Below are 10,382 nucleotides of genomic sequence, written 5' to 3'. Positions count from 1 at the left end.
CAAAGCCCACCTGCACCCTGATGCTTCGTCCTCACTAGAGCTGTTGCCAGCCCCTGCTTCAGATGTCTCATCAGTATGCCATCTGTGAGAGGTAAAAGTGAATAGTGTTCATGCTGGTCCAGATATCACCACTGAAATGCCACGTTCCTCTGCCTTAGCCAGCTGAGCTTGCATGCCACTTAGAATATAAGAACATAAGAAATTGCCATGCTGGGTCAGACCAAGGGTCCATCAAGCCCAGAATCCTGTTTCTTGTGGCCAAACCAGGCCACAAGAACCTGGCAAGTACCTAAACACCAAGACGATCCGATGCTACTGATGCCAGTAATAGCAGAGGCCATTCCCCAAGTCAACTTGATTAATAGCAGTTAATGGACTTCTCCTCCAAGAACTTATCCAAACTTTTTTTGAATCCAGCTGCACTAACCACATCCTCTGGCAGCAAATTCCAGAGCTTAATTGTGCGTTGAGTGAAAAACAATTTTCTCCGATTAGTCTTAAATGTGCTACTTGCTAACTTCATGGAGTGCCCCCTAGTCCTTCTATTATCCAAAAGTGTAAATAACCGATTCACATCTACTCATTCAAGACCTCTCATGATTTTAAAGACCTCTATCATATCCCCCCTCAGCAGTCTCTTCTCCAAACTGAACAGCCTTAACCTCTTCAGCCTTTCCTCATAGGGGAGTTGTTCCATCCCTTTTATCATTTTGGTTGTCCTTCTCTGTACCTTCTCCATTGCAACTATATCTTTTTTGAGATGCGGTGACCAGAATTGTAGACAGTATTCAAGGTGCAGTCTCACCATGGAGCGATACAGAAGCATTGTGACATTTTCCGTTTTATTAACCATTCCCTTTGGCACTGTTTGTATAGGGGAGGGATGACTTTCCTTCTAAATATAGACCTACAGAAGATTTTGTAATTGGGGGCTATTACTTGCATCAGACACTTAAAGCCCACATTCTTCACTACCTGCAGGGCCTGCTCATCAAGGGCAATTATTTCTCCGATGATCCTCCTTATTATTTTAGATACTGCCTGCCTCTTGTTCCGGGACAATGCAATGGAATATCACTTCTTTTCCTCTAGGGTGGGTTGCCACTTTGTAGACATGGCTGGAGACTACAGGCCTGCCACCTGACTTCTGGAAATGGCCATGGGATCAGTTTGTGGAAAAAATAATCCTCTTTTCAACCCTTTTCCTCTGGCTTTCACTTGGAGTGGCAGAAGGAGTCACCAGGGTAGTTCTCTCTGGTGCCAATGCTAGTGGGTGCTGCTTCTGCAGGTGATGCCGCATACCAGCATTTGTCAGATTTCCCACTTGCTTCCCTCAATTGATATCCTTACTGCAGTGAATACTTTGAGCAAAATGTGGATTCTCTCTCACTTTAAAGTGCCTCCAGATCAGGGATTTCTTCTACGATACCTTCTCTACATCCTTGGGGGCTGACGCTGGCACTGGAGTTGAGGTAGAGGGTGGGTCCTGAGAAAAAATGCCAGGAATATCATTCACACTCTCTACCTGTACTGCCTACTCTTCCTGTGGGTTGCTTTCTCCATTGTCAGTATCATCATCTCTCTCCCCATCACTAAACTGGAGGCTAAGACTCTACTGACTAAACTTCAGAATTTCTCTTTGGCTTCTAGCTCTTCGATGTCTTCTGATTTAGGAACTCACAGACAATATTCTTCCTCTTAATCAGTTGGTGCAAGTACCCCTCCCCCCTACCCAGATCCCTCTTACCCCCTGACCTCTTCCCCCTCCCACCTCCCCACCTCCCCACCACTTCTACCTTTCTCCTCCCCCCCAGACTAATTCTCCCTCCTAAGTCAATTTTCCTCCTTGTATGTCTCCCCCTGGTCAAACTACGTTAATTTCACCTTATCCTTTCCCTCTCACTCCCCCAGCATGCACCTCATACCCCACTTTCTCCCTACATAGTTCCCTCCCTTTCCCTCCCTCCCCTCCTTGCATCTCTTCCCCCATCCTCCCAGCCTTAGTTCCCACCTCCATACCTTTCTCCCCATCTCTCCTAGCCCTCCCCTCCACCCCTCCTTATTGTTTCCCTCCCTCCCCTCCAGTTAGCAATTTACACCCCGCCTTTACCTCTAACTACCCGTCCTCCCCTCACATTTCCATACCATTCTTCCATTCTCCTTGCAATCTTTCTTTCTGCCATGCTTTGTAACACATAATGTAATTATATTCTTGTAAAATTTATCATGTTATAATGTTTATGTTATAATGTTATAATGTCATAATGTTCATGTTCCAATGTTCCAATAATAAGACTCCTCAGCCGTTAGTTACAATGTTTTCAATGTTAGAATGTATCAATACTAAGACACTTTAGTCTTACTAGTTTCCACGAGTTAAAATGTAAACCGATGTGATATTGCCCAATGAATGTCGGTATATAAAAACAAATACATAAATAAATATTAAATAAGAAGAAAGAACTAAAGAGGAACATGCTGCAGGTTTTGGGGGATTATATTTCTGCTACCCTGCCCTGCTAATGCTAGTCTTGGGTGGCTCTCCCACATTTTCCCTATACTCCAGGGAGAGGAACAGTTGGAGATGGCATTTGATCTCCAAATTTCAATTTCTTTTGCATTGAGCCACCTTCCACTCCTACCTTTTTGGACCTAAAAAAGTCCCTCTTCAATGCTGCCCCTGCTAAAGCTGCCAACCAGGCCAACATCCCATCTTCTCCCTGTTCCTAACATGATGGAATTTGTTGACATGCACTGCCTACTGAGAGTTTGAATATTATAAATACATTTATTGATACTGTAATTATACCACCACTCACAGTATCACTGGTATAGAAAATAGTCTGTTTTACACACACACACACACACACACACACACATACACACACAGAAACACATATATATATATATATATATATATATATACATTGTATGTGTGCTGTGCTGTGTGCACTAGTGTCGACAGACTCTGCACACAAAAAACTTAAACACTAACAGACAAAATACTGACAGCTTGGCAAGACTCTTCTCTTCAGTCTGTGATCATAGCTCACTGTTGCTTAGACAGACAGAAAAAAAAATCACTAGCACTGTTGAAATCGCTATAATCTTTGCCACCCTGATCTTCCCCCAGTGAAGAGAAAAGTAAAAATCAGCAGCAGAACAGTGCCTTTCTTTGTGGCACAGTGAGTGTGGTAAATTTCTGTAGTATAAAGAAGAGCAGACGAAATTGCTGTAGTATAAAGAAGAGCAGAATTTACCAGTGCCAAATTCAAAAATTAAGCTTTTTCTTAAAACTGTGACAGCTTCTACTAGCATGTCCATCTTTGGGAAGAGCTAGAGAGGAAGTACATGTTGCTTCTTGCACATGCTGAGACTTTACAGTGAGAGGACATCAAGGTTACTTGATCCAGATAATTTAAATAGGCTGCTTTAGAAAGATGTTTCACTGTGAATTGTCTTCTGGGTAGTTTCCTTGCTAACTTGTCCTGCCTTGACTCTGACAAGGCTCTGATAAGACAGTGAGGTCACACAGGAAAGTGCTGGTTTCTATAGTTAATATTAGTTTTTACTTCTCAGCTGTACACAGCCATACACTTCAGTGGGCCATAGAAATGAATGGAAAATGTAAACAAATGAGAGGGCCAAGAATGAAATAAATATGAGCATACTCATTATGTTTTGCCCATTGATTTTCCCACCACAATGGTTAGGCTACCCTGCTTGTAGTTTCCAACTTCCTCTGTGTTATCACTTTTATGAAGAAGGACAACATCTTCTCTTCTCTAGTCACATGGCACCATTCCAGTCTCCAAATATCTATTGGACTTGACCGAAGGTGGACTCACCAGAACTTCTCTGAGCTCCCTTAATATCTTTGGATGCATTCCATCCAGCCCCATAGTTTTGACTAAGTTCAGTTTTGCTAGGTTTATCCATATAAAATCCTCTGTAAATGGTTCATAATTGTTGTGCGTCCCGGCTGCGCTGATGCCATGACTGGGCCTGCTCACCTCCACGGACTCCCCTCCACAGGCTCCATTCCATCCTCCCTAGCAGCAGCAGCCAGCTCTTGGTGTCCCCGGCACCTGTCCCGAATGCTTCCATCATCACAGGCCTCTCTACGGAGCTCCCGCAGGGGCTCCATGTCTTCGGCGTCCTTGGCCCTGCCCCTCGGCACATGTGCCGCTGGTGCGCCCTCATTTAAAGTGCCCAGGGTGGGAACCTCGGGCCAGACGCCTCCTGATGACATCACGTAAGTGTCCTATTGTTCCGTTCCAGTGGTCTCCAGTACTCTCTGTTCTGGTCTAGCTTATCTGTTCTCCACTGGCCGATCAACTTTGCTCTTGGTGGGCACACCTCTCTGCTACCTCTCCGGGAGACCATCAGAGACCCATCTAAGTCCAGGCGGTCCAGGAATCCAAGAGCGCAACCCACGGAGCCCCTGGTCTGTTATTGGTGAAGCTCCAGCTAGCCTCTGTCTCCTCGTGTGCTCTGCCTCCTGGGGGCAGGCACCCTCTGGGAACCCTCAGAGGGCCATAACAATCCTGCACCAGGCCAAGGGTTCACTTCCAGCACAACAATAATTTTGTTTGTTTAATGTCTCATGGTCATCAAATGTTATTTTTGAGTACACTTGTTATTTATTCTGTTATATTTTACATTATAATTTTTATTTTACTCTTTTTTGTTTACTGTATGCCGCTATGAACTTTGGCGTGGTGTGGGAAATAAATTGTTTTAAATAAATAAAATAAATTTACCTCACTCCCATATATACCCTTGATAATTCAACAATGGTCCTTTTCCACTCTGTTCTTCAGTGAACACTGATCAGAAGTGTTTGTTTAGTATTTCTGCTTTTCCTTCTCTCTCTCTACATGTTTTCCCTCTTCTGCCCTCAATCTTAGAATTACACCTTTAATCTTCCTTCTTTTGCTGATATATCTGAAATTACCTTGCATTACCTCATTAGTGTTTTTTCTTCCATATGTGCTTTTGCTATCCTTCCTCCCCTACCACTTTCAGTTTTATCAGATATTCTTCTGTGTGTTCTTGTTTATGAGATCCTTTGTAATTTTGAATGCTTTTCTTTTTGTCCTTACTTTTGTAGTCACTTCTTTGGTAAACCATGCTGCTTTCCTTTTTAATTTTTATTTTCATTTACCTTCTACTTCTGCTACTACTACTTAACAGTTCTATAGTGCTGCTCAATGTATGCAGCACTGTACAAACAGCACACAAGAGATTAGAGATGTGCAGGCAAAATGTTTTCGTTGCGTACGCGATACTTATTCGTGGGGGGTCAATTCCGTTCAATGCGAACGTATGGCGAATTCAATAAGTTGTCGATCTGTAAATACGTTACTACTAAATTAACTATAACCCCCCACCCTCCTGACCCCCCCCACAAGACTTACCAAAACTCCCTGGTGGTCCAGCGGGGAGTCAGGAAGCCATCCCTGCACTCGTTTGTGGTTTCCTCACAGCGCCAATAGCCTGTGTCACAGGGGCTGCCGGTGCCATTGGTCAGCCCGTCACATGGTCACCGGCGCCATCTTGTGCTCCTACCACGTGACAGGTCATGTGGCAGGAGGTCACTCCGGGACCCTTGTTGGACCCAACCGGAACTTTTGGCCAGCTTGGGGGGCCTCCTGACCCCTACAAGACTTGCCAAAAGTCCAGCGGGGGTTCGGGAGCGACCTCCTTTCACGCCGTCCGTCCGATCCCAATACTCAAAATGGCGCCGATCGCCTTTGCCCTCACTATGACAGCGATCGGCGCCATTTTGAGTATTGGGGGGACGGCGATTTCGAGTCTCAAAATGGCGGCGATCGGCGCCATTTTGAGTATTGGGATCGGACGGACGGCGTGAAAGGAGGTCGCTCCCGGACCCCCGCTGGACTTTTGGCAAGTCTTGTGGGAGTCAGGAGGCCCCCCCAAGCTGGCCAAAAGTTCAGGTTGGGTCCAACGAGGGTCCCGGAGCGACCTCCTGCCACATGACCTACCTGTCACGTGGTAGGAGCACAAGATGGCGCCGGTGACCATGTGACAGGGGCTGACCAATGGCACCGGCAACCCCTGTGACACAGGCTATCAGCGCCGTGAGGAAACTGCAAACGAGTGCAGGGATGGCTTCCTGACTCCCCGCTGGACCACCAGGGAGTTTTGGTAAGTCTTGGGGGGGTCAGAAGGGTGGGGGGTTTAAATGTTTATTTAGGAGGCCGAATACAACGAATATCTGTTGAATACGTGGGGAGTCGCAATGCGTTTCGCCTTCCCACATATTTTTCAGATTGCAAAAAATAAGTTGCGGATTACAAATACGTGGAAAACGGATGCACACCCCTACAAGAGATATTCTTTGCATAATAGAGCTTAATCAAGGCAAACATATAGGTCAACAGACAATTGTTAAAATTTGTTAAGGAGGCTAACGGAAGACCAACAAGCTTAAGATTTTAAAACAGCCACAAAAAGGTGGGTTTTAGATGGGATTTGAACAAGGTGAGAGAGGGAGCATGATGCACCAGTTCAGGAAGTCTATTCCAAGCACATGGTACAGCCAGATGGAAAGACCTTCTTGACATAAAGATCTGTTGCTCTCCCTTAAGCCCATTTTAGTTTACCCCATTATTGTTCCACTTTACCTATCTCCTCCCACTCTGGCAGAGCTTCCTTAAGGTACTTGTCAATTTTAGCGAAGTCAGTACTTTTGAAATTCAGGACTTTGAGCTTTGTATGACTTTTCTCCATCTTGGCCATTACAACATACCAGACCTTCTCATGATCACTGGTGCTCATGTGATCACCTGTCCAGACTTTAGTGATGCTTCCTTTCTAAGGCCTGGATTTTGCACCGAATAGCGCCACCATGAAAAGTGGTGCTTTTCGGCACGCTACTGGCGATGATAATGATACTAACCTTATCGCCACCAGCAAAGACACCGCTGAGTCCGCCTCCTCGCCGCCCTGACTCTGCCCCAACTTTGCCCCGACTTGAATTTGAATGCTATCGCACGCGAAAAGGGCCTTTTCACGTGCGATAAGCCTTTAGAAAATAACCCCATAAGTTAGTTCCAGGTCCAGTATAGATCCATTGCTTTTTGTCTGAAAAGAGCATCCTGAAAAGAGTCCAGGATCTCTCAACTTCTAACAGAGTCTGCTGACAGGATACATCACTCCTCATCTGATAGGTTAAAATTCTCACCGACACCACCTCCCCCTTCATTGCCAACTTTTATATGTCTTTTATCAGTGAGAGATCTGTTGACCATACCACTGCTTTTCAGTAGGCAATTAGGATGTTCTACTCTGTCCCTAACATGGGAAAGAATGGTCTTGTTTTGGAAAATGCAGGAAGTCTCTAGCGTAATGAATGAATGCAGATATTGCCAGGGAAAACTCTTCTATCCACAAACCATCATGTCCTTATGATTCTGCTGAGATCTTTAATCCAAGAAGTCATATATACCACAGGAACTGATGAGTGATTATGATGCAGCAAAAGAGAGAAGTTCAATCATGCTCTGCTGTCAAGGTCATGCAAAGAACCTTTGTATTTGGTTACACAAGAGAAGGAATTCATAGTTGGCTGACTTCAGACCTGATTCCCATTTTCTGAAGTGCCCTTTTGTCTTTCAGGTGGCATGGAGGAGTCACCTTTAGATCAAGGTTAATGTTGACTGTAATACAATTTCTGACTGCAGTGTTGTTAAACATGCAGCAAATAAGGGCTATCTCAGCCACTTTTTTTTTTCTGGGAAATCTTGTAAGGCATTTTCTGATTTATTAAAAAATCTGAACTGACTTTTTAACAGTCCAAAAATATACTTAGTAATTGAGTGGATATCCGTGCCTCATTGTACCTCCTTTCTCTTGGGCTCCTTGATTGAGCTACAGGATTAAAGTGGCAGGAGCAGAATCCATATCTTCCAAGACAGAAAAGCACATACCACAATAGGGATGTGAATCGTTTTAGGACGATTAAAATTATCGTCCGATAATTTTAATATCGTCAAACCGTTATGGAACACAATACAATAGAGATTCTAACGATTTATCGTTATAAATCGTTAGAATCGTGAGCCGGCACACTAAAACCCCCTAAAACCCACCCCCGACCCTTTAAATTAAATCCCCCACCCTCCCGAACCCCCCCCCAAAAGAGTTAAATAACCTGCGGGTCCAGCGGCGGTCCGGAACGGCAGCGGTCCGGAACGGGCTCCTGCTCCTGAATCTTGTTGTCTTCAGCCGGCGCCATTTTCCAAAATGGCGCCGAAAAATGGCGGCGGCCATAGACGAACACGATTGGACGGCAGGAGGTCCTTCCGGACCCCCGCTGGACTTTTGGCAAGTCTTGTGGGGGTCAGGAGGCCCCCCACAAGCTGGCCAAAAGTTCCTGGAGGTCCAGCGGAGGTCAGGGAGCGATTTCCCGCCGCGAATCGTTTTCGTACGGAAAATGGCGCCGGCAGGAGATCGACTACCGGCGCCATTTTCCATACGGAAAATGGCGCCGGCCATACGCGTATGGCCGGCGCCATTTTCCGTACGAAAACGATTCGCGGCGGGAAATCGCTCCCTGACCCCCGCTGGACCTCCAGGAACTTTTGGCCAGCTTGTGGGGGGCCTCCTGACCCCCACGAGACTTGCCAAAAGTCCAGCGGGGGTCCGGAAGGACCTCCTGCCGTCCAATCGTGTTCGTCTATGGCCGCCGCCATTTTTCGGCGCCATTTTGGAAAATGGCGCCGGCTGAAGACAACAAGATTCAGGAGCAGGAGCCCGTTCCGGACCGCTGCCGTTCCGGACCGCCGCTGGACCCGCAGGTTATTTAACTCATTTGGGGGGGGTTCGGGAGGGTGGGGGATTTAATTTAAAGGGTCGGGGGTGGGTTTTAGGGGGTTTTAATGTGCCGGTTTTGCGATTTTTAGATTTTTAGATTTTTCACGATTTTTCACGATTTTTCACGATATTTTACCCCCCCAAACGGCAACAATACGATTCCCTCCCCCTCCCAGCCGAAATCGATCGTTAAGACGATCGAGGACACGATTCACATCCCTATACCACAATGATAAATGAAAAAAATATTCCCTTATGGGATTGCTTATTTTGCCTGTTTTTTTTTTTATCAGTGAGAAGTCCCCCTGACTCTGATGATGAGCACAAGGAAAGGCAACAGAAAGTGTGTTATGGTTGTCACTGATTTTGATTTATCTGTATTAGGAAAATAGGGTGGTAATTGTGATAAAGGTGATCCTGCTAGTATTAATCTCAGTGGAAAGTGCAAAGAGGTACCTGGCTTGTGAAGCAGTGACAGTGCGTGTGTGTGTAACTGAGAATGAAAGTAAACTCACCTAGCAACCAGCCTCAACCACGGTGCCTCTTGTCAAACTGGTCAGGGAGGGTGGAATGATGCAGGATATAGAAATCATGGTAGATCCCAGGGTACTAGGGTACTTGGCCATAATATCATAATTACCAAGTCGTCATCACAAACCACCTGCACATTCAGCTAATGATAGTGTTTACAGCTATGGTCAAATAACTCCCTCTGTAACATTACTGTTCTGTATCAGCTTTATGTGCCAGTCTATTGCCCCATCACAGCTGGTAAACCAGCTGTGGCATAGAAACAAGCTTTCATGTCCTAGCTTTGTTGGCCTCTGATTGGGAAAACTGATACGATACCTAATCTGCCTTTTCATGGCTTGTAGAACTTGGAAGAAACATCTGAAAAAGGTGCATTACTGGCATTCCGCAAACTATAGCCACCGTTGTTTGAAAAGACCCAGAGGCTAGAAAATGTAAAGAGCTTTGGAGCTTGACAAGGCCCAATATGGCATGAAACCTACCTATCAGAGGGCAAAGGTTTTCTTAGAGATCCTCATATATTGCCATGGTAGCTGGCTTCTGAGCTCAGATGGTACCCACAGGTTACCTCTCCCTCTAGTATGACAGGTTCTGCAGGGCAGTTCTTTTGGTTAAAAATTCCAGAGATGTGGTTGCTGTATGAATTCTCTGTCATGCAGTGTGACCAGCCCAGCTCTCCTGCCTTTCAGCAGGTGGTTCCCCTTGTTTCTTATTCCTCCATATCTCGTCCTTCTTCCTCAGAGCTTTTGTAGTAGTATCAATCAAGTGTTAAGGGCATCAACTCAAATGGAGAGAAAAGAAACGTCACCTGTAAATGCAAGCCTATGAGGTGATACAAATATTTTGAACCTTAAAACATCCACATTCATGCTTACATGGAATAATAATGCGCTTTAGTAGATATAATGGGGGAGGGGTGGGGGGGAGGGGGGAGAGGATTGAGCTCATTACAGACCACATTTGCATGTTTATTAGTTCATTTAAATAAATTATTACACAAAACTATTACA

Source organism: Rhinatrema bivittatum, chromosome 2 (genome assembly GCF_901001135.1).
Source record: "Rhinatrema bivittatum chromosome 2, aRhiBiv1.1, whole genome shotgun sequence".
Taxonomy (NCBI): Eukaryota; Metazoa; Chordata; class Amphibia; order Gymnophiona; family Rhinatrematidae; genus Rhinatrema; species Rhinatrema bivittatum.
This window is presented reverse-complemented; position numbering follows the sequence as displayed.